Source organism: Theobroma cacao, chromosome 5 (assembly GCF_000208745.1).
Source record: "Theobroma cacao cultivar B97-61/B2 chromosome 5, Criollo_cocoa_genome_V2, whole genome shotgun sequence".
Classification (NCBI taxonomy): Eukaryota; Viridiplantae; Streptophyta; class Magnoliopsida; order Malvales; family Malvaceae; genus Theobroma; species Theobroma cacao.
Genome location: NC_030854.1, coordinates 13,562,221 through 13,588,592, shown reverse-complemented (window position 1 = coordinate 13,588,592; position 26,372 = coordinate 13,562,221).

Below are 26,372 nucleotides of genomic sequence, written 5' to 3'. Positions count from 1 at the left end.
AATACATAATATCATATTTACATACATAATAGGTTGAAAACAAATTCTAAAATATTTTTCTCATCCACAAATAAATTTTTAGTTCATAAATATTTGCAGAAAATCATACTCGCCATTAAACCTCAAATCATGCTCTAACTTTACATATCAAAATAGTTTTGAAATTAGTGTATACACTCACCTTATAAGAAGCTCGATTACAACTCCGATTCCATGTAATCTAGTGTGTTTTCAAGCGTTCTTGTCACACAATATTCATAACAATCAATTTCTAAACTAATAAACTCAGAATAATTAATCTAGCAATTTTCAAAATCTATTTGCTTTTGATTATAGTCACTTTCTCTCTCTATACTAAGCTAGAAATGCATAAATCCTCTAAACTTACCTTAGATGAGCTTAAATATTGAAGGAAATCACAAAAACCTTAGCTTTAATCCTCAATAAAAATTTATGGGCAAAGATAGTATATTTCCAGCATTAAAAGTGTGAGCTTTAAAGGTATTGTAACATAAAAATGCCATTTTTAGCTTTAAACTTCAAAACTAAGATCAAATTATCAAAAGCAATGATTTTCATTAAAAATGAGTTAAAAGGGTTTTAAAGAGCTTTAACCTTTCAAAAAAGGGCTGAAGGTTAGGAAACCCTCAAGTATTGGGCATATTTATAGTTTGAGAAGTGAAAATATGTTGTTACCCTTTTTATTTTTATGAAAACGATGTTATCTATCGATAGATTGGGGCTATCTATTATTAGATGAGCTTTAAAACCCTTTTTAGAAGCTTTCTGATGGCCATCTATCAATAGATATGGCCATCAATAGATAAATCTACTCATCTATCCATAGATGTTCTTCAAGGCAGCTTTGATAAACCCCTTCCAGATTGTATCTTTCAATAAATGAAGAACATCTATCGATAGATTAGGTCCAAAAAGCAAAAATAAACCTTAGAAACATGTCCAATTGAACTCCTTTTAACACCAAACTTTGTAAACTATCTTAATGCATCAAAACATGAATTTTTCTAAGATCAAAACTTACTTACCTTGTAACATTCCAAACACAAAAATCATCTTAAAACATTACACCATGAAATTTTCCATTCACAGAAACTAAATTTCAAGTATTGAAAACACAATTTAACTTGCTCATCTAAGGATTTCTAACTTAGCAAATCTCACATTAGGGTGGGGTTTCATAGTGAACCTCTCATACATTTGATTTATGGTCTCATTTTCTTTCATCCTAAATAGCTCATAATCATGTGTGAGACGTCCTATTTTGGATTCTTTAATTTGGTTTGTTCTCTCATAGGTTGTTTCTAAGGTATCCCAAATTTGTTTGGCAATTTAACACATAGATACTTTATTGAATTCACTAGCACTTAGAGAGCAAAAAAGAGTATTGAAAACCTTGCAATTTGTTTGTATTAACTTATTTTCTTTTTCATCCCACTATTTTCTGGTTTTTACAACTTTCTTTCCATTTGCTTTCGTAGTGGGAACATAAAGGCCATTTAAAATGACATTCCAAACATCAAGATCTATTGATTGAATAAACATTTCCATTTCTTTCTTCCAATAAGGATAGTTTCTAACTGAGAAGAATTAAGGTCTTTGAGTTAAGTGTCTTTCATCAGGAATAGTTGATGTGGATTCCATCTTGATGTGTTGAGCTTTGTTTTCGGATCACTAAAGGTTGTTAAACCTAGAAAATTGAGCCCTAGCTCTGATACTAATTATTAGTTCAATAAGTTCAATGTGAATAAATCTAAGAAGGGGTGAATTGGATTCTTTTAGAATTTTAAAGAATTTTTTTCAATTTTTGAGAAAATAGAGTTTTTTTTCAATTCAACTACTCAATTTGAAAATGAACAAGATAGTTGACTTCTTGATGATTAAGAAAGATTGAGAATGCCAATGAAATTTAGAAAGTAAGTAACAAGAAAAATCAACATATAACTTTTATAGAGGTTCGGCCTCCTAACTTACATCCTCTCTGTTAAAATCACTAAGGAGTTTAAAATCCACTATTGAACTAATGTTCAATACATTGCCTTATGTGGATCAAGCATAACTTTTCAAGACAATGCCTTTTTATGGTTAAAGCACAACACTCTACCTTTTATATTGATTAAAGTATAACCACTCAAGTAAATACAACAAAAAGAATATAAATACAACTGGTATACCTCTTAAAGGCTGAATAACAAATTAGGTACAATACTTTGTCACGACCTAAACCCAGGAGTTCGTGATTGGCGCACAAGTCTGAAAAGTGAAGCCAGCGAGACTTGAGCAAGCCTTAGGGTTCATAATCATATAACATAGAGCTAAGAGATTTCATAACCGAATAGTCGTAAACAAAGTTTGAATTCAACATAATACATTATCCATGACCCATAGCTCATACCAATATCCACAAGGCCATACACTGACCATTGACAGCTAGTTCGTACATAACAACCCTTATACAAATTCATATGGCATTCAATGCCTACAATATTTGAAGTACCTTACTTTTTAAATTTTGAAATTTCAAATGCAGAAGCTAGTATGGACTAGACTCAGCGGAGTGAACCATTGGGATAGAAACCTAATGGATGTTAGCTTTAAAATTATTATAGTTTTGATTATGACAAAATGATCAAATTTGCTTGAACATTATAATCCTTGACAATTTCTTGAAATGATTTAACTCCTATACATTTGTTCTTACATAGACACAAGCTTGACTCTTGAAGTTATTGAGCTATATTTATAAGCTTGTATGACTTAGGTGTATGAGTGCTTATGATTCTCATTCATTAAAGTTTGATTTAAAGATTAAAGGAAAATCTTGATGCACTCATTAAGGGGAAGTTTTGAATATCTTGTTTAATGATGAAAAAGAAAAATGAGAGAAGGAAGACTAAGTTAAATAGACCTTGATAGGTCTTCATGTTTAATTTATGTGTGTGCTGCTTAGTTGCTTTTGACATTCTGTTGTGATAATTGCTTATGGTTAGAATTTGACATTCTACTGTGATAATTGCTTATGGTTAGGATTTGGATGCTGATGACTTACTTTTGTTATGCTTTTATGTTACTTTTGTTGGCTTGTTAATGACATTTGATTCTAGAATGGATATGGTTTGTTGATAATATGCTGATGATGGTATAAATGGTCATAATATTGATAATATCTTATTACTTATAACTGGCAACTCTGCAAGCTTGTAAGACAATTCATGAATATGCTTTGTCAAATGTCTGAATCAATGCTTGTTATTTTCATTAAGAAATAGATAAAAAATTAATTGACCTGCTAAGTTGGATAACAAAATAACTTGAAAAGATCATGCATACATTAAGGGGGAGCACACATTCAGGGGGAGAAATTCCTCATCTTGTGCAGAACAAAAAGAGCTAATAGACATTGTACTATTAATCAAGGAATGTTTGTCATCATCTAAAAAAAAAAAAGGAATGTTGTTGGCTCCATAAGTTTTTGATGATAATAAAATATTCCCATTCATTTATGTCTAACTCTACTACTTGAGTGTGCAGGACAAAATGTATGTCCATAATAAATTAATAACTCAAAAATGAAGATGGCTGGTTTAGAAATAAAGAAAACTTAGTCGACCAAGAAGTAAGTTAGTCGACAAAGAGCCTACTGCCAGAAATCTGGACTTCAAGACAGAAACAACTTAATCAACTAAGAAGGAAGTTAGTCGACTAAGAGCTCACTGTCAAAAACTAGGATCAGAAGATAGAGACAACTTAGTGGACTAAGAGCACAGTTAGTCAACTAAGATCATTTTGCCAGAAAAATTGAATTGAGCACTAGAAGATAAAATAACAGCTAGAAACGACTAGTTTCTGTCTCTAACGGCCAGAATTGATTTTGCAAGAATTTAAAGCCTCTTCAACAGTCAAAAACAAGAGAGAGAAGTTATCCAAAGTGATTTTGAGCTTAGAAGACTAAAAACCTTCTCTTTGCACTTGCATTTCACTCTCATCCTTTGAAAAAGTGTTTGAGCTTAAGTTTGTACATCTTAGATCAGCTAGGTGATCAATTGTACTTCATCTTTTCTTCATTTCTTGATTACTTAGAGTGTGCAAGGCACTCTAAGGGATTTATTCAAGCTTGGATTGCTTGATTGAGTGTATAGGTTCTAACTTAGCCTTAAAAAGTTAGTTGTTGGGTTTTGGTTGATCCCGTGAAAAACCATTGTTGTAGGTTGTGGTTGAGCCTTTGAAAAACCACTTTGGGTTTAGGTTGAACCCGTGAAAAACCATTGTGAAAGGTTGTGGTTGAGCCTTTGAAAAACCACTTTGGGTTTTGGTTGATCCCGGTAAAAACCATTGTGACAGGCTTTGGCTAAGCTTGGTAAAAGCCATTGTAAAGCTTGGTGAAAGCTTGTGAATTTCACCGTTCTTAGTGGATTGATTGGAAAATCCTTGGTTGAACAATCAAGGTAATGGATGTAGGTCTTGGACCGAACCACTCTAAATTCCTGCGCATTGTCTACTTTGTTTTTATTTTCATTGCTTTCAAATTAGTTCCTCATCTTGCCAAGAGCCGAATTGTGCTATTCACCCCCCCTCTATCACATTTACTTGGGACCAACAATGGATGCCAAATGTGTGCCTGTCCATCGACGACACTAGCCACATAATCCCGTAGCTTACTTATTTGCACATAATACAATAGAAGGGTGAGTAATCTAACACTCAGTAAGGGGGGATGCTAACATAGCATAGTAATTCACATACATACATATTTATAGGCATATCTAACCATCAATCAAACACAATCAAACATCTCTGAGGGTAAAAGTGTGAGGATCATCTTAATATTCCACGTATACATCTCATAATAATATGCCTTGCCAAATCATACCTCTTCGGCGTATCACATTCATAATTCTATGAACTTTATGTCATCACATTAGATCATATCAAATTAAGGCTTAACATTAAAGCCATCATCAAACTAGGCTCCCTAGGCTCACTTTAGTAATTGAGCATAATCACAATATTCGGTATCCATAATTTGCTTACCTTCAAACGTTTCATCAAATATCAACCATATTTCAATCATACATCTCCCATCTTAAGCACACATCATTCATCCTTAAGGAGTATTCACATTGGTATACATTGTACTAGGCTTATCCTCAAAGCCGTATCAAAGTAAGCATCCATAGGCACACACTAGTTGCCTAAGTATCATAACAGTTTCAAATCATTTTCATCTGAGCCTATTCGATGCTATGTCATATCATACAAAAATCATATCAAAATCTTTGAGTGGTCCTCCTTGGACATAGTCAAATCACACACAATAGCCAGTTAATGGGGAAACAAATTATCATAGCCCAATTTTCGAGCCATGACAGGGGCAAGAGCCCAATGGGCTCAGCACATTAAGCCCAAGCAAGCCTATTTATATAATCTTGTACATTAATCTACAATTCTTTAAAATCCACAATTCGTAGTGTTCCAATATAGTTCCTTTGAAAACAATTCATAAAACCCAATCATGCATTCATAATGGCATCATCAATTATATAAATATATAGATTAACAAATGAATCTTAACATTTCAAATCAAGTATTCATATACACATAATTAGACCTTGATCGTCAGCGGAGTGACTCTAGGCACGGTTGCTAACATCTAGTGTCATGTTAAACCTACTGAGCAATGGATAGGGAGGAGCACCTTGTCCTAGGATCCAATCATCTTTAACTCAAGAAACCTAAAACATGAATTTTAAAAACGTGAGTACAAACTCAATGAGTGAACATAAGAAGGGAACAAGCAACGTGAAGGAAAGTTTAGAAATCATGATGCACTTAAGTTTGAAAACAATGCAACTTAGTTCAAGTTCTTATTAAAAATCCCTCCATTTAACCCCTGGTTATTAAATCATTTAATGATGAAGGAACCATATTTAGTATGAAATTAGAAAGAGAGGAAATTTCCAGCAATTATCCAAGCAAGGAGTATAAACAAAATGTTTCTCGTTGCAATAAAATCAATTTGCAAATAAATGGCAAATTTTCAAGATTCATTATGTGCATCTCACCCAGCTCATGTGCATCCCACCACATCATGCACATAGCCAGACATCCCATCTCAACCAGCTCATGTGCATCCCACCACATCATGCACATAGCCAGACATCCCATCCATCTCCCTCACCACCGTCATCACTGGCAAATGCACACTCACCCCGCACATGAACGGTTGCATTTGTCACACAATGGTACCATTTATGACATAGTATATATATATATATATCAACATTATACAAAAACATATGGATTCATCCTTTTACACATTTCACTTTTCATAACATCAAACATTTTATCAAGGGCTTTTTCCCAAGAAATTTTAAAGCAAAAACTGATCAAATTTTCAAATGATTCATTGAAACACGTAAACATTTCCCCAAAACATTTTGAAATGCAAGTTCACTCACCTTACGATAGCAGGATATTACATCGCTATTGGTTCAGAGGTGTATCAAGCTATTCCTACTTGCCAGTTGCTCGTTATTTCCCCCAGCACACCACCACAGTACTCTAACTTTACCTTTGCACTTCCTAGCAACAATACAAATGCAATACCTTTAGTGTACATCATTCCTACTTCTCTTTTCCCTTCAATCATGAATCTTTATTCAACTAACCTACATCTCGACACATTTTTACCAAAGTTGCCTTTATCCTTTACTTGTGTAATTCTTTAAATTATAATTACATGCAACTTAATTATGACTCTAGCACCCATATTAACCTTTTCTAGCCATTTTCATTCAAATTCATCTTATATTTCCACACATAATCCACATATACGGTAGCAACAATCATTCTCACTTTCACTCAATTATTTCCTAGTTTACATGCATCGTTATTTATCTAACTTTCAATACTTTGTTTCTTAATCATCCATCCACAATATTCCTTTTTCATTTCTTTGAAACAACATGCCATACAGTCTTAATAATTTTCAACTAGCTTAGGCAAATAGATCCTTTCAACAACCATAATTCCTCACAATATTCAACTAACCGTAGGCTTTAAAACATAATGTTAAGCTTACCGTTTTCCTTTTCCACTTTGAGTCCTTCTTGTACCCACAGGTTTATTCACTTATATGTTACCAATTTTTCTCCAATCAAGCCAATCTTTGTTGCCACAAGACATTTCTCTAAGTCACTAACTCATTTTCAAAGACTACTCAAGCCAAAAAAAAGAATCCTTACCTTTCCTTGCTTGAATCACCAAAACCAAGCTTTTCTTCCTTTCTCTCTTTTTCTTTCTTCTTCTCCTAGGGTTTAGATGTGCTAGAAATTAGGGTTAAAAGCTTCAGGTTTAGTGCCCAAGAAGTTTGGAGAAGAAAGAATTAAGAAAAGAAAGGAAATGAGAAGAAATAAGGAAAATCACATGAAAAAAATTGATTTTCATGAACTTAACATGAAAATGGCATTGGAAGCTTTAAGAAGGAGAAGAAAATATCTTGCTGGAGGACATAAGGATGATTTTGGGCTGATAAAGATGAGAGTCAAAGCTTCCTTTGGAAGCTTTGACCAAACTTTGTGTAAAATTATCATTTTACCCTCCAAGTTTCTTCCCTTTTTAATTTAGTCCTCTCAACACTCATTTAACTCTAATTTCCTTCTATTATCGTCTTCTACACATGTACAAACAAAGTATAAAGTTTGTACTCTAACGCGGTGTTCCCATAATATTTAAAATATTTATTTACCCGTGCTATTTTTACTTAATAAAGACACGCGACCCCATTAACGTCATTTTTCTCCAAAATTTTTCTCCTTCTTCTTCTCCCCCACTTAGATTGACCATATCCTCCTTCTTTGTGGAAAATTTTGATACTGAATAAAATATTAATATTTTAATATTATTTTATTCCAAAAATTTTCTCTTGTCTCCTTTTGTCCCCTTAGTATCCAAAATACCTTATTATACCTCAATTGACTTCTGAATCACTTTTTATTTGGCAATTTCTTCTTTGATAAAAGTATTATTATTTTCTCACTTGCGTAATATTTTATCCCAAACTATTCTTTTCATCTTTCATCACTTTTAAACATTATAATTAACCTCAATTGGCATCCGATAATCTTTATTAGTTACCATATCAAAGTACGGGGTATCACACAAATCACGCACAAGGCAAAGTCGCTTACAGAGCACAAGTCATGCGCATGCCGAAGTAACGAGCTAAGAATCAAATCATGCCGAACGTCAAAGCAGCTAATAGAGAATCATACCATCGACCGAAGTACTCTTTCAATGGTCTTCATCATCAAGAGTAATCTCCTGTCAATGGCATTGCCCAGAATAATCTCTCAACGGGTGACATCACGGCACTGTAGGCAAGACTAATACCACCGTCCCTACTTACCACCATCCCTGCATTCACACACATAGTCATAAGGTAATGAGACTCATTTAACTTCAAGTCAAATCAACATTTGGAATTCATCCCTTGAACGAAGCACAAATCCACAATGAGACCATCATGTCTCTATTTTTTCATATGTCCATAACATATCACAAATCACATTTATCGAGCTTCAATCATCTATAAGCTTGTTTGAGTTCTAATCAACTTAATGATTTATAAATCATAATGTCATATCATTTAATTGGCCTCCTTAGCCTCATATACAAAAATAATTCACTTTGAATATCAAAATACGTGGCCTTACATACTTAAGTAATTAGGCCTCAATAACAATGGCTCACTTATCAGTACAAGCCCTACAAGCCAATCTGTGGTGGTATGGGAATTGCAATTTTGAGATATTCATGTATGATATTTTGTTATTCATAATAACATTGAGGTAGTTCTTTATCCATAAGTTTATGATTTAATTACTTTTTGTACTTATGTAGATAAAGCCCATAAAACTATATATGCCTTGCAAAGGAATTGTATTGGGATATAATTATAAAATCCTTATGCATTAAAGCATTGTTCCTAAAAGTTCCTAATCATTGTATTATTGAGACAAGGCATCAATAATTCTGAAAGATCAGCACATGTCATGTTCCATACTTGTAAAGTAAGCAATCACTCTCATAGGTTGAAGTATAGAAATACTTCGAACTAGCATGTGGGTGTTTTCCATGGGAGAGCTAGTTCACTGAACATGACCCGCCATGAGAAGTGCATTTGGTACCTCACTTAAGTGTTTATGCAATACTTCTCATGTGTCAGTTGCGTAACTACTCCCTAAACTTGAGACACCAAGTTGTCTTGTATGTAGAGTACTATGCTTTGATTTCATCCCTATGGGTGTCTAACCAAGGATGCCGAAACAAGATGTTTTTGGGTATAGTATGAAGCATATAAAGGCAAATGATTGGTCAATAAAGGAATCATCACCCCAAGTGATTTAAGGGAAAATATCTCATTAGTTCTTGGTTGACATTAGCTTAATCAAATCCTTGGCCAAGGTGATTAGGAGATTATGAAATGAGTTTCATAAATCTCCATAAAACTAATGATCTAACTGCATGGACAAATGTAGAGGTCAATAAGAGTAAGCACTACACCAAACTCTTATCATCTCCGGGATATATGATGAAGGAATGAATTACATTGAAAACTATACACTGAAAGGCTATCAAAGAATCCTTTGACTCTCCTAACAATTAGGTGGCCATGATGCATTGCTAGATGCCAATCATGGTCTATGGAATTGAATTAGTTAATTTAAAATTGAATATGATTCATTTGAATTATTTAATTAATAATATTATAATTCAATTCCATTTCCAACATGTTCGGAACCTAATGGGTCACACACAAAGGTTGTAATTTTAATTAAATTAAGAGTGTGATGATTTAAGTTAGACTTAAATCAAATTCTAGGTTTTAACTACTAAGAACCTAATTAAAAGAGTTTAATTAGGTACTGGTTAAATATTATAATTGTTATAATATTAAAGTCTTATTTTGCAAATTTTAATAAGTTAAACCTACATATAAATATCACATTATAGCCATTATTTTCTATATAGAAAAAAAAAAAAAGGTTTTTCTCTTGACTTGCAGCCACTCTTGAGAAGTTCTTTTTTTTGAAAACTTCTCCTTTGATTCTTTGCTAGAAATCAAAGAAGAAAAGAAGACAAATCATTGTCCATTTGCTAGCACAAGCCTATGGCATAAAGCTAATCTCCTTAAGAATGATCCGTTACAATCGTGTGTGCAACATTGAAGGCCAAGTGATTGAGTGGCTGGGATTCTTTCACACAAAAGGTGTTCACATTTTGTCACCAAAAGGAATCCATTTGATTATGATATCACTTAGAAAGGTTAAACTTTTTCTAATTTTATGTGGTGCTTAACTTTGCATTAAACAACCAAAGTGATCCAAAAATAGGAGGCATGGTTTTTATTTTATTTTAATTTTTTTTAATCTGCCACGTTGATGCTCTAATCATGCCATTCCTAGTAGTGGTATTAGAGCCTTCCTTGGCTTGTTTTAATGCAAAGGTATGTCTTGTTATTGTTTAATTTCAATTTCGATTAGATGTGAGGTATTTGGAAGAGAGCAAGTAAGTGTTAAATTTTGATTATGTTTTAAAGTAGTTTATAACCTATTCGAGTTTTGATTTTTAATACTTATTTGTTTCAGCAACTAATCTTGTTTAAGTGTCTCAATTTTGCAGAACAATATGTGCATGAGATGCACAAAAGAGTTTGGCAAGAAATGGATTCGAATTCATGGGAAACAAGATGCGGTTTGGTGATAAAATTTGATTCTGTCTAGATTTGCATATGGTTCAATTTTTAGTTTTTAACAAGGGCCTAAAAGCCTCTAAAAATTCTGAAAAAAATTTGAAAGTAATCTACATTGAAAATGTTTCAATATGATCACTTAATAGCTGAAAATGGTGATGGAAAGGCAGTGAAATCATGCCTGAAACCATTGTCGCTAGCAATAGTTTTGAGTCACAGTTTTGCTAAGAAAGTCATCTTCAAATAGTCCTAAAATTGTGCAAATGTTGTACTTTTTTGGACAAATTTTGAAGTTTGAATATGTTCAAAAGATGCTTGGAAAGATTTCTAAAATTAAGGGATTTAATCTTTTGATCAATGCCACCATAATGCCACATATGCAACCCAAAAATTGCAGCTATGTACAAAATACATAAGCTACGTTTTTTTTGGGTTTTGACTAGCTAAATAAAGTCCAAATTTTATGAAATTTTAATATGGAAAGACTCCATATGTTCGCTAACCATGGTTAAAATTTGGGAATTAAATTCCCTAATTTGGTGCTGCATTAAGCCACAAAATCATGACTGATACAATGTTGCCAGAATTTTGTAAAGTCATGGTTTTTGGGATTTTAGTGTCCATATTTGTAGCCTAAATTGGTGCAATTAAAAACACTAATTCACTAAACAAGATCTAATGGAAAAGTTCCAAAAAGATAAATTAGGGAATTTGATTCCTTAAAATAAGGATATCAAAATTTAATTAATCACATCCATAAATTTAGGAATTTGATTCCTACAAATATGGGAGTGTGATAAATATGAACAAGATAAATATCATGAATTAATTTCTTTCTTTTAACAAGTGAAATTCAAATAGGACACTTAAATATAATTAAAGATAATGTTGTCTTAAATATTATATTTAAATTATCTAATGAGATTAGATAATTGAAGACACATAATCTTTAATTTAAAAGGATTAGTAAAAGTTACTTAAAATGTTTAAAGATTACAAATTAAAAATGTTTTAATTTGTAAGAATATTTTAATTCTAATTCTAATGAGATTAGTGTTGGTCCCAAGTAAATGTGCTAGAGAGGGGGTGAATAGCACTTTTTGGCTCTTGGCAAGATGAGGAACTAATTTGAAAAGCAATGAAAATAAAAATAGAGTAGATAATGCATAGGAATTTAGAGTGGTTTGGTCCAAGACCTACATCCACTACCTTGATTGTTCAACCAAGGATTTTCTAAACAAATCCACTATGAATAGTGAAATTCACAAGCTTTCACCAAGCTTTTACAATGGTTTTTACCAAGCTCAGCCATTTCACAATAGTTTTTACCGGGATCAACTAAAACCAAACACCTAACTTTTCAAGGCTAAGTTAGAACCTATACCCAATCAAGCAATCCTAGCTTGAATCAATCCCTTAGAGTGACTCGCTCACTCTAAGAATACAAAGAGAGTTTTAATGAGAGTGTACCTATGATCGCACGGTTAATCTAGGTGGTACAAGTGAAGTGCAGATCACAATTACAAAGATGGGAGTTGAGTGTAGTAAAGATGGGAGTTGATGCTGAACCAATAATATGAGAATGCCTTTCCGCTGCAGCAAGGACCCGTCGTTTACTTGACTTGATTTGCATGAATGCTATTAAAGTTTTCCCTCTCCAAATCTTTTATTAAGCATGGACCCTTTTCATCAAGTGATTTACTCATGTGGGGTTTACATGAGGGGTTTTAATAAGAATGAAACTAAATAGCATTGTTTTGAAAATAAATGCATAATGATTTCTTTAAGTCTTCCCTATTGTTTACTTGTTCTTTTCCTTATTCACTCACTGAGTTTATACTCACCGTTTTCAACTTCATGTTTTCATATCAGGAGGCAGCCGGTAACTAGGTTGAGGTGTCTTCGTAGGTTCAACTCTTGGTAAGTGTTTTAGCATTCAGTAGCTGTACTTTCATCCGAGTCTCTCTATTGGAAATCGAGTCTCCATTTTGAGATGTATAGACAAACTTGATGTAAATTATTAAGATACATGTTGTAGACAATATATGTATATTTTGATGGGTAATGCCACTAAGAGTTGGCAATGATTAGCATTATTTTGATTTGAAACTATGACATGTGACTTTAGTAACTTTGATGGAATAATGAACAGCTCACATAGATAGGCTTGCTTGGGCTTGGTGGGCCATGTCCATTGAGTCCATGCGCCGGTCATGGCTCGGGATTTGGATCGTGACAATGACAAAACATTATTACTACTCCAGCTTGCTGTTTGTCATATTGTTTCCAGACTTAATTCATTTCAAAGCTAAATTCCATAATTGATTCAATCAAAATATTAGCATTCATATTTATTTTCATCTAAATTTCACTTCACAATATCATATCAGCAATTAATTATCAGCATATCAACTCAATGTCAGCACCAAAGCATCAGCAGGAACTCAATGACATCTTTAAATATTCAATCATCAGCTTAACGGCATTGCTTTCATTCATTCATTCAGAATCTATCCAAAATATCATAAGTTTTCGGTACATTATCAGAATAAGTTCTCAACACACTTTCAGCATCAGTCATCAGCAATATAACAAAAAAAATAAACAAAACAAAATAAATAAATAGTATCTCAGCACAATGATCAGTATCTAATTTTCAGCAAACTACCATAGACCATCTACATAGACAACCTAGTCAGATTCAATACCCTGAATTTCACCTAGATTTTTGGTACCTCTACCCTAACATTTTTTTTATTTAATTTATTTTCCCTTTCCCTTAACTTTCCACTTTTCCCCCTTTTTGTCATCATCAAATCTCAAGGATGCTTAATCATCTTCTAAAGAAGATGAGGGAGAGGATTCATCATCAGTGAAATATTTGACATTGAGGGGTTCAGGAGAAGGTTCTGATGGTGATTTTGAGGGTGAAGGTTCAGGTGAGGATCTATCAGAAACTTCCAAGAGTTCTTGAGGAGAAGAGATAGTTGCTGGTTTAACCTTTTCAGTAATCTTGGAGGATTGTCTTCTTTTGAGGAACTTAATCTTGGTTGCCATTCTCTTAATCCCTTTACCAGGTGGTTTTGGTTTAGTCTATGGGGTTGTAGTAGTCTTCTTTTTTTCTTTCCCAGTCTACTTTTTTGCTGTTTGTGCTGGTGCAGATGTGGCTTGCTGTGATTTTGCTTGAGCTGCTTCTTTCTTAGCTTGCTCCTCATGAACCATTTGATAAAAAAGACCTATGATTGAAACTTCTTCAAAATGTGGAGGAGATGGTTGAAGTTCTAGTTGTGGATCTTGAAAATATGGAGAGGTGCCATCAAGAGATCCAAGAACTTCAGTCCCCTTATCTGATCCATTTTCCTTCTCAAGCTAAGCTTCAGGGTCAATCATTGGTTCAACATCTTTATCTTGAGGAGCAAGGCCTCCAAAGCTCTCAACTGAGAAGGCAGAGCCTTTAGTAACCTCTCTTACTGGTGCTTGGCTTGGAGTTGCTGAAGTGTCTTCAGCTGCAGGCTCAATAGTGGATTTCCCTTTTTCCTTTATCATATTTTCAATCTCTGCAAGTCTTTCTTCCATTTTCATAATTTTTGCAGATTACTTTGTAAGTTTTCCATCCATTCTCATCAACAAATTGAAAATCAATTCACTGGAAAGTGGTGAGGGTGTTGCCTCTGTCTGTGGTGGTATTGTAGAGACCTTGGGTGTTTTAACAAAAGTTTCTCCATCTAACTTGTAACTCATCTTTGGCAAACTACTTAAGTAAATAGCCTGGTCTCTACTCTTTACCGGATCCATTTCATATCTTTTAGTCCAAATTCCTTTCTTCTGCACTAAAGAAGTGATGACATTCCTATATGGCAAATTTATCTTATCTCTTGTACAGGCTCTTCTCATTCTTTCAACCATAAATTGACCTAGATTTAGGGGAGTAGCATTGAATGCATGCTTCATTAGCCATAAGTCCTGAAAGCTAATGTAGCTAAAACTACCACTTCTGCCATGAATGTTTTCTGCTATAAAGTAATGCAAAATCCTAATTTGAGGACTACCAATCAGGTCAGCGATACCTTTTGAGGAGTATTTTTCTTTCCTCCCTGTAATTATTTCCCACAAGGAGGATGGATCATAATTTTTTGGGAATTCAAACTCTCCTTCCTCACATTCAACTTTAAGTAAACTCCCTAGATCAGCAGCAGTTACAATAAACTCTTTACCATTTAAAAACACATTCAGGCCATCATTAAGATAATCATCAAAATCTTCAAGTTCCTCATTTCCTAATGCAATACTTGCATAAAACTCTTTAACCAGACTGGCACTGTAGGATCGATTCTTAAAAGTACTATACTGCTTCAGTTTTAATTACTCAAAATAATCAAATAGACTTGTCTGAAGTTCTGGGGTTTCATTGAAACTGTCCCAATCAATGTATTTTCCACAAGTAATGGGGGCATTTTCTAATTTCTTGTATCTATCTTCATGTACTTTGTTCCTAAACTTATAAGATGAGGTGTTACCTTTCTTAGATGATTTTCCCTTCTCTTTCTTCTTCTCTATTTTCTGTTCCTTTTCCTTCTGCGATTTTTTAGATTTTTCACTCATCGATGCAGACCTAATTTTCTGTTTCTTTTCTGTATTTCTACTTGCATGCCTTCTTCCAATGGCCATTTTCCTTTCTTCTTCTCAGTAATTTCTTTAGTCAAATAGGTTTTTGCCATTTTGGATTTGAGAGAATTCTGATAGAGGGTTTTGAGAAACTGAGTGGAAAGGGTTTCAGTTTTGGGTGGGTCAATTTCAGAGGAGAGAAGATGTAGAGGAAATGAGTTAATGGGCAATTTAATTTCTCCAAAAACCATCTGTCTCCACCTTGAATATTGTCAGTTTTTCTCCCGTTCAAAATTCAAATTTTGCCTTCTATTTTATTTTTCATTAGATAGCATTTTCTACCCATTTTCTTCACCCGGTATACTGCTCCTGTTCACTATTTAATTCTTTTTCTTTCTAACTTAACTGAGTTTTATTATTTAAAGTGATAGAACACTCTTAGTTGACTAAGTGTTTCTCTTAGTCGACTAAATGCCTACTGTTCTTTGAGAAAATTTTAGAATTTTTCCTAAAGCTCTTGCATACTAACAATTCCTAAATTTCTTTTAATCTCACAGAATCTATCCTCATTTAAGGGTTTTGTGAATATGTCAGTTAATTGATGTAAAGTATTTACAAACTCAATTTTAATGTCACCTTTAACTACATGATCTCTAACAAAGTGGTGCCTAATCTCAATATGCTTAGTCCTAGAATGCTGCACAAAATTTTTTGAAATGTTGATTGCACTTGTATTGTCACAATATATTGGTATGTTATTCATTGACATTCCATAATGTTTTAGTTGTTGTTTAATCCATAAGATTTGAGCACAACAGTTGCCTAGAGACATATTCTGCTTCAGCTGTAGATAAAGCTACTGAATTTTGCTTTTTGCTAGACCATGACACAAGCATGCTACCTAGAAACTAGTAGGTCCACTAGTACTATTTCTATTTGTTTTGTTGCCAGCAAAATCAGCATCTGAATATCCAATTAAGCTCAAGGATGATTCTCTAGGGTACCATATGCCTAAAGTTTGTGTGTCTACGAAGTATCTAAAAATTCTTTTAACAGCAGTCATGTGTGATTCTTTAGGTTGAGATTGAAAACGAGCACATAAACACACACTGAATTGTATATCAGGTCTGCTGGCTATTAAATAAAGAAGTGATCTGATCATACCTGTATAGAGCTTTTGATCAACATCCTTTCCTTTTCATCCAACTCAAGTCTGGTGGATGGACTCATCAGTGTACAAATTGATTTCAGCTTTAGCATATCAAACCTTTTGAGCATGTCTTGAGTGTATCTTTCTTGGTTTATGAAGATTCCTTTCTTACTTTGTTTGATTTGAAGCCCAAGAAAATACTTTAGCTCACCCATCATGCTCATCTCAGATTCACCCTACATTTCTTTAGCAAAGTCCTTGCATAATGCTTCATTAGTTGCACCAAATACAATGTCATCCACATAAATTTGAACTACAATTAAATCATTTAAGTATCTTTTGATAAACAATATTGTGTCAATACTACCTCTAGCATAACCTTTTTCAACTAGAAATTTTGAAAGCCTCTCATACCAAGCTCTAGGAGCTTGTTTCAATCCATACAAGTCTTTATGAAGTTTGAAAACATGATCTGGTTTTTCTAAGTCCTCAAAACCTGGTGGTTGTTCAACATATACTTCCTCTTGAATGAATCCATTTAAGAATGCATTTTTTACATCCATTTAAAATAATTTAAAATTCATAAAACATGCAAAAACATGCAATAATCTTATAGCTTCTATCCTAGCAACCGGTGCAAAGGTTTCATCATAGTCTATTCCTTCCTCTTGGTTATATCTTTGGGCTACCAACCTATCCTTATTTCTAACTACATTCCCTTGCCCATCACCTTATTTCTATACACCCATTTTGTTCCAACGATAGGGTGGTTTATAGGCCTAAAGACTAATGACCATACATGGTTTCTTTTGAATTGATCAGTTCCTCTTGCATAGCCAATATCCAGCTTTCTTCTTTTTTTGCTTCCTCAAATGTTTTAGGCTCAATTTGAGATATGAAAGCTGAAAACTTACAAGTCTCTCTTGTTGCTCTCTTCGTTTTAACACCTTGTGAAATATCACCTATGATTAGTTCTTGTGGGTGGTCTTTTGCATATCTCTAACTCCTTGGAAGGTAATTATACTGATTTTCAACTCTTTGCAGAGTTTTTATGGGTAGAGGTTCTGTTTCTCTACCTAAGGTATTTTCTTCATTATTTTTCTCATCATTTAAACTCATTTCTTCCATTTGTCTTTCAAAGACATCCGTATCATTTTCATCATCAAAAATTTCCTTTTGTAAGGTATTGGATTCATCAAAAACTACATGGATGGATTCTTCAACCGTTAAAGATCTTTTGTTGAAGACTCTATAGGCTTTTTAGTTTAATGCATATCCTAGAAATATAGCTTCATCACTCTTTGCATCAAACTTTCCTAAAGGTTGTTTTCCATTATTCAATACAAAACACTTACAGCCAAAGCTCCTAAGGTGAGAGATATTTGGTTTCCTATCCTTGTAAAGTTCATATGGAGTCTTTGATATCAAGGCTCTTATAGACACTCTATTAAGAATATAAGCTACTGTGTTAACAACTTCTGCCCAAAAGTATTTTGGTAGATTATTCTCACATCGCATAATTCGAGCCATTTTCTTCAAGGTTCGGTTTTTCCTCTCTACAACTCCATTTTGCTGGGGTGTTCTAGGTGCAAAAAAATTATGATCCAACCCTTTTTCATTACAAAAGTTCTCAAATTCATCTCCTTCAAACTCACCTCCATGATCACTCCTAATACTAAATATAGCTAGTCCTTTTTCATTTTCAACCTTCCTACCATGACTTATGAATGCTAGTAGAGCATCATTTTTATGAGCAAGGAAATACACCCAAGTGTACCTAGAGTAGTCATCGACTATTACAAAGCCATAAGATTTTCCTCCTTGACTAGTTGTACTTATTGGGCCAAATAGATCAATGTGCAGCAATTCAAGAGGTTTAGATGTGGAAACGACTTTCTTTGTCTTAAAGGATGTTCTAACTTGTTTTCCTAGTTGGCAAACATCACATATCTTATCATTTTCAAACTTAAGATTCGGCATTCCAACAACTAAATTTTTTCTAATCAACTTTGACATGGTATGCATGCTCACATGTCCTAATCTCCTATGCCACAACCAACTATCATTTTTAGCATTTGCCACAAGACATATTTCACAATCCATTTCAAAATCCTCAAGAAATACAACATACATATTCTTTAATCTTCTTCCTATAAATGAGACTTTATTAGTGCTTATGTCTATCACTTCACATTTGGTTGAGTCAAAACATACTTTAAATCCTTTATCACACAATTGACTAATGCTCAATAAATTATGTTTCAAACCTTGAACTAACAACACATGACTAATTTGAGTTAAAGAGTTCTTACCAACCGTTCCTATACCATGAATTCTACCTTTTGAATCATCACCAAAGGATACGATTCCTCTCTTTTTCTTGTATAGCTGTGAAAATAGCATTTCATTTCTTGTCATGTGCCTTGAGCAGCCACTGTCCATATACCAAGGCTGCTTCTTCTTGTGTTGAGCTTTGAACATGTATCATTTGAGTGCAGCTCAACCTACAAAATAGATATTCAGTTTTTCTTTATAGGTACCCGTACCTTGATGGGTCCTTGATTGTTAGCAGCAACATAAGATCTTTTTGGAACCCATATTTTTCTTATTTTCTACACATTTCTTTTCTATTGCAATCATAGGATAAATGGCCAACTTTATCACAAATATAACACCTAGATGATGCATTAGTAGAATTTTTCTTATAGTAAACATTTCTTTTTGGAGTTTCTGTCATGACCCGGTACTCTCCTCGAGCCCGTGACAACTGCTGCGATATCCCAATAGACATTCATTACCTTGAATGCCAACCGAAACCTCGTAAGGCTTAATATCAGTTTTCGCACCTCCCTTGTGAGCAATAATTACTAAATATCATATTTTAAAAGATTATAAGCTATTTCCAAATCAAAACAATAATAAAAAAATATTTTCTCTCACAAGGGCATTTTGGTCACTTTTTCCCAAAATTTTGAAACTTGCTGAAAATGTAATATATAGGGAAAAATACACATTTCATAACTAAAAACAAGTTTTTATGTCTAAAACATTCATTTAGGGTGAAATTGTAGCTAATAGAATAAAATAAAAATATTAAATGAAATATTCTATTTTCTTATAAAACAATATTTGTAGAACTCTGCGTAAATAATTTTTGTAGCGTAAAAGAAAAAGAAATCCATACATACAGTAACACAGATAACTAGAGTATGTAATTTAATTTACAATGACGTGTGGGCTCCCGAATAACCAAAGGTAACAAAGGCTATGGACCTACAATTTTTGAAGAGGCGAGTCCAATAATAACCCTTGACGTAATCAACTATTTACGGACTAACCTGATCTTGGAATGAGTGGAAAGGAGGGTGGTGAGTTTATATAAACTCAGTAAGTAAACAAACATCATCTAAAATATCTAAAGTCGAGTAAATGGAGACAACTTAAAATAGTTCATTGTACTATGATTCATAACGTTTCAAACTCATTTCAACTAAATAAAATAATTTCATTTCACTGAAATAATCAACATGGCTTATGAATTTATTCAAAATTTGGCTCGTATCAAAACTCATTCTCGGGGATACCTTGGCCGGGCCATCCAACCGAGTCTGCCAAGGCTGTTAAAGAAAAGTTCATATACGCATAAAACACATTTTTATGTTTAAAAGCATCATCGTTCCTTGGCATTGGCTGAGTTCACCCTCATGTGGTGGTTTAGTGTGTAGTGAACTCTAAAGCTTTACCTCAGGAGATACCCTCGTGGCTCTCATACCGAGGTAAAATATAACCGAGTTTATCGTGCCCCTCTCTAATTGGCTGGTCCATAGAAACCCGCCACTGTAGTGACCAATTAATATCACACCAAATCAATAAAAGTTTCGACAACATGACATGGCAATTATATTACTACCTAGCCTGTTAAGGTAAAACAACAGTTCATACAATTTCAACACAATTTCCAATTCATCAATTCATGCCAATATCACCATAAGCCATTCAATTCAAACCATAAATTTACAACACAATCAAACAGTCTCCAATTACTCAATTTCTAAAATCATCATTCAATTTCAAAATGATTTATAAAACTCATTTCATTTAATCACATTTTACTTATAAAACATAAGGATTTACCATTTAAACTCATTTTTTTATAAAATCACAAAAATGAATAAAAACTACTTTAGATAATTAAGACGATAATAAGGTTACTCACTATATCGGGAGTCAAAGTACTCCTAATCTCGGTCTTCAGGTACAATCTCCTTACCCTTATCGAAAGTTTCACCACCTAAACATAATGCACAACCAATTTACTATATTTGTACTAAATCGTTATAAAACTAATTTAGGCTCTATATGAATGCATGAAATGGGATGTGAAATGTTCGGATTATTATTTAAATATGGTGTTCTACGTAGCTTCAATTATGTATCGAAATAAAATGGTATTGGCCTAATTCGATCTATACACCGGTTAATTGGCCAATACATCCAATTCAACTCCAATTAACTTGATTCCACTTCCAACACTCCAAGTCATCAATTACAAGGTAAATAATATGTAATATCACAAAAATCCATCATCAATATCTTCCTTGTAAAATTCGACCATTAAAGGTTTAGTGTAGAACATGTAATTTTCATGCTTGGTTTTTACACCTTACATCATAAAACAACTAAAAACACCTAAATAGCATGAAATCCATCAAATTCCATTATCCAATTTCTCTCTTGAAAATTTCAGCCAAGGAGTGTGGGTGAAGGGCATGAAATTTCTTGCTTGTTTTTCATGCTAAACTTCACCAAACAACTAAAAACACTAAGATACCTTGAAATCTAACCAAATAAATCATCAAATCTTCTCTCCCAAAATTTGGTCAGTCATGAATCCTTCATGAGATCTTGAATTTTAACCATGGTAATTGAAAAAGAATGCATAGGAAAGGTAGATCACAAGCTGGAATTAAGAAATTTTACCTTTACTTGCTTAATTCCTTGAAATCCAATGAATTTTCTCTTGATTTTCTTCTCTAGGGTTTGTTCTATGCTTTTTCCCTTTTGTTCTTGCCTTGGCCGGCCAAGAGAAATGAGATGGGAGAGTTTTAGTTGTGTTTATAAAGGAAAATATAATAATATTAAAGCTTGACACTTGTCACCATGTGATTGGTCCATACATAAAACTTAATAATTAAGCATTTCTTCTCCACCACATAAAATCCCTCAATTATCCAAAGTATAAAATGAATTTCATGGGTTTGACAAGTGTCAAGGTGGTGTAAAATTCCAAAAATTCTAATTACGTCCTTGTGGACACGTGAAATGACCTTTTTGCCCTTATGTTCGAAAAATTATCGAAATTAAAATTTTTCACTTCTCAAGCTCAAATTATGTTCCAAATAGTCAAACTTGATCAAAATTTCATCCACCATCCCAAATTTGCCCTCGGGTGGAAAAATGACCATTTTACCCCTACGTTATGAAAATTCCAATTTAACTCCAAATCAATCCCCGAACTCCGAATCACCATATTAAGTCATTCTAAGATTCAATAACTCTCAATTGCATCTTAAAATCTTTATTTGAACTAGTTCGAGGCTTAAATCAACTTAGTTGTACCACTAGGTACACTACCGACTTTTGACGATTTTTTCGAGGTATTCAAGTATGCAAGCATGTTGTCAAATACATGAATGACATGGCAAGTATATTATAGGGTTGGGCTTGACAGTTTCATTTTGCAAACATTTGAGTGTAGCATTTTCTTCACTTAGCTTTTGTAAGATTTCAGTTTGGCTTTCCAACTCTAATTTTATATTTTCAAAATCTATTTTTGAGTGCTCCAATTCAATTTGCAGAAATTTTCTTTGTTCACAAATAGCATCAAAGTCAAGTTTGATCTTATCTAAATCTGATTCTAGAGATGCAAACTTTTTCTTTAAGGTCTTGTATTTCAAAACAAGTTTCTCAAATTCATCATATAAACATTCATATTCATCCTGAAGCTCATCAATAGAAATATTGCAAGGGGATGAATATACCTCAGATTCATCATCTAGTGCCATCAAACATAGGTTTGCTCTTCCTTTAGCTTTTTCTTCCTCACCTTCAGAACTTGAAGTATCACTGTCTGACCAAGTTACTACCACCATTGCTTTCTTTGATTTCTTGTTTCTCTTTGGAGTTTCTTCTTTCAGCAAGGGGCATTCGGACTTGAAATGTCCAAGCTTCTTACATTCGAAGCATGTAAGCTCTTCTTTTTTGTTGAAGTCATTTTTGTTTTTGGTTCTCCATGAAGAATCTTGATCTTTTCTAAATCCTCTTCTAGCTAGTCTCCGATTTCTTTTGCCCATCAGTTTTCTGAATCTCCTAGCAACCAATGCTAGTTCTTCATCATCATCACAGGATAGCTCATCCAGTTCTTCTTCAAGAATGCTGGCTTTGAGGGCGATGCTCTTCTTCTTTTCTTTTGCTTCCCTTTTATCTTCCTTTTCCTCTTCCTTGAGTTATAGCTCATGAGTAATGAGAGAACCACAAATTTCATCCAAAGTTATGACATTTAGGTCCTTGGCTTCTCGGATGGCTGTCACTTTAGTCTTCCAATTTTTGGGTAGGCTTCTAAAAAGTCTTTTTACAATTTCATGCTCGAGAATTGGTTTCCCTAATTGACTTAATTTGTTTGTGATGTTTATGAATCTATCTAACATGCTGGTGATATCTTCACCAGGCTCCATCTTAAACATTTCATAATTGTGGGTCAAAAGGGCTATCTTAGACTCATTGACTTGAGAAGTCCCTTCATGGATAATTCTAAGTTTATCTCACACCTACTTTACTGTGGTACAACTTGATACTTTATTGAACTCGGTGGGAGTGAGAGCACAATGTAATGTATTGATTACCTTAAAATTGGTCTGGACCTTTTTGGTTTTAGCCTCGGTCCATTCAGACCTTGGCTTAGGAATCATCTCGTTAGTAACTACATTTAAGGTTGAAGGAATGAATGGTCCATCAGTTTGTTGGCTCCATTAGTTTTTGATGATAATAAAACATTCCCATTTATTTGTGTCTAATTCCTTTATTTAAGTGTGCAGAAAATTAATATATGAATTTAATTTCTTAAATCTTCAAAGAGTATTTTTGAAAGAAAAAGAGAGATAAAATCAACAGAATGTAACTGAATAACAAGGAGGAAGCTTATTGGTTAAACAAGGAAGAACACTAGTTGACTAAAAATTCAAATTGGAGCAATAGCGGGTTAAAGAGTTTGAGAAATAGAACCAACTTAGTCAACCAAGTCAGTCGACTAAGTGCCCTCTGCCAGAATCTGCAAACCAGAAACAGAATCAACTTAGTCAACCAAGTTAGTTGACTAAGAGCTCTCTGTTTACAATTTGAACCAGAGCACTACAAGATAGATTAACGGCTAGAACTCATCCTCAACTGTTTCCAACTGATATAAACTACCAAACTACCATCAGAGTTGCATCTCCTAGTATAAAAAGGTCTTCCAATAATGAGAAACAAGTTTTTTGAAGCCTTGAATGAGATTTGAGCTTTAGAAAGAAGAAAAACCAGAAAAGCTTCACTACATTTGTCTGCACTTAAACGCTTACTCTTTGTCATTGTATTTAGCAGTCAATCTTGTACCAATCATATCAACTTATGATCATAGGTACTTTCTTTAACTTCTCTTCTTGTATACTTAGAGTGAGGGAGTCACTCTAAGGGGTTGTTCAAGCTTAGGAAAGCTTGAATGTTATAGGTTGTGGTTGAGCCTTGGAAAACCAATTTGGGTTTTAGTTGAGCCCGTGAAAAACTAGTGTAAAGGTTTTGGCTGAGCTTGCAAAAAGCCATTGTAAAAGCTTGGTGAAAGCTTGTGAATTTCACCGGATTCTTAGTGAATCGTTGGGAAAATCCTTGGTTGGATAATCAAGGTAGTTGATGTAGGTCTTGGACTGAACTACTCTAAATTGTTGTGCACCTTATACTCTGTTTTTACTTTCTTAAGTTTTGGAAATTAGTTCCACATCTTATCAAGAGCCAAATTGTGCTATTCACCCCCCCTCTAGCACATATTAACGAGACCAACAATTGGTATCAGAGCTAATTTCCTATTTTTTAAGGCTTAACATCCTTTAGGAGGATCCAAATGGCTCAACAAAAAACCATAGTTGCTGAGGGACAATCAAGAAACAGACCACCTTTGTTTGATCGCTTTCATTACCCTTATTGGAGTACTAGAATGTCAATTTATATTAGAGCTATAGATTATAAAATGTGGGATGTCATAACTGATGGACCCTTTATGCCCTCAACCGTGAATGTAGTTACAAATGAGTTGATGCCCAAGCCAAGGTTTGAATGGACTGAGGCTGAAACTAAGAAAGTTCAAATAAACTTTAAGGCCATCAACACATTACATTGTGCCTTGACCCCCACTAAATTTAACAAAGTCTCAAGCTGTACAACAGCTAAACAAGTATGGGAAAAACTTAGAATAATCTATGAAGGGACTTATCAAGTAAAGGAGTCCAAAATTGCTCTCTTAACACATAGTTATGAAATGTTCAAAATGGAGACTAGTGAAGACATCACCAGCATGTTTGATAGGTTTACAAACATTACAAATAAATTAAGTCAACTAGGCAAGCCAATCCCTGAACATGAATTAGTTAAGAGACTGCTTAGATGCCTACCAAAATCCAAAAGTGACTGCCATTAGAGAGGCTAAAGATCTTAACATCATCACTCTCGGTGAGATATGTGGTTCTCTTCTCACTCATGAGCTGGAGCTTAAGGAAGAAGAAGAAAAAGACCGAAGGGAAGCAAAGGAAAAGAAAAAGAGCATTGCACTTAAAGCCAGCATTCTTGACAAAGAGCTGGAAGAGCTTTCTTATGATGATGATGAAGATTTAGCTCTAGTTGCAAGAAAATTCAGAAAACTAGTGAGCAGAAGAAATTGAAGGCTAACTAGAAGAGGTTTCAAGAAAGACCAAGGTGCTTCATGGAAAATAAGAAACAAAAATGACTCTAACAAAAAGGAGGAAATGATCTGCTACGAATGCAAGAAACCTGGTCACGTTAAGTCCGAGTGTCCATTGCTGAAAGATGAAACACCAAAGAAAATTAAAAAATCCAAGAAAGCAATGGTGGCTACTGCATGGTCGAACAGTGACACTTTAAGCTCTGAACTGATGATGAAAAATCTGAGGAAGGAGCAAACATCTATTTAATGGCACAAGAGGATGAATCAAAGGTATCCTCATCCCCTTGCATTAATTTTTATGATGATTTACAAGATGAATATGAATGCCTTTATGATGAATTTGAAAAACTTTTTTTCAAAATACAAATCATTGAAGAAAAAGGTTGCATTACTTGAAAATGATTTGGAACAAATCAAACAAAAGTTCACCTTTGTTTTTTAGCAAAGAAATATTTTGCAAGCTAAGTTAGAACACTCAAAAACAGACTTTGAGTTTTTAAAACAAGAGCTAGAAAACAAGTCTGAAGCCTTGCAAATAACTCTTGATGAAAACACAACTCTTAAATGTTTGAAAACTGAATCTTCAAAAAGAGAAGCATACCACAATAAATATTATGCTAAAGCATTACCTAGATGTTATAATTGTGGTAATCATGGTCATTTGTCATATGATTGTTTTAAGAAAAGAAAATTACAAAAGTTAAGAAAATTTAGGTTCCTAAGGGATCCTTTGCTGCAACTAACACTCAAGGACGCATCAAAGTATGGGTACCTATAAAGAAAAACTAAAATTTTGTTTTGTAGGTTGAACTAGACTTAAAAGAGACATGTTCAAGAGCTTAACTCAAGAAGAAACA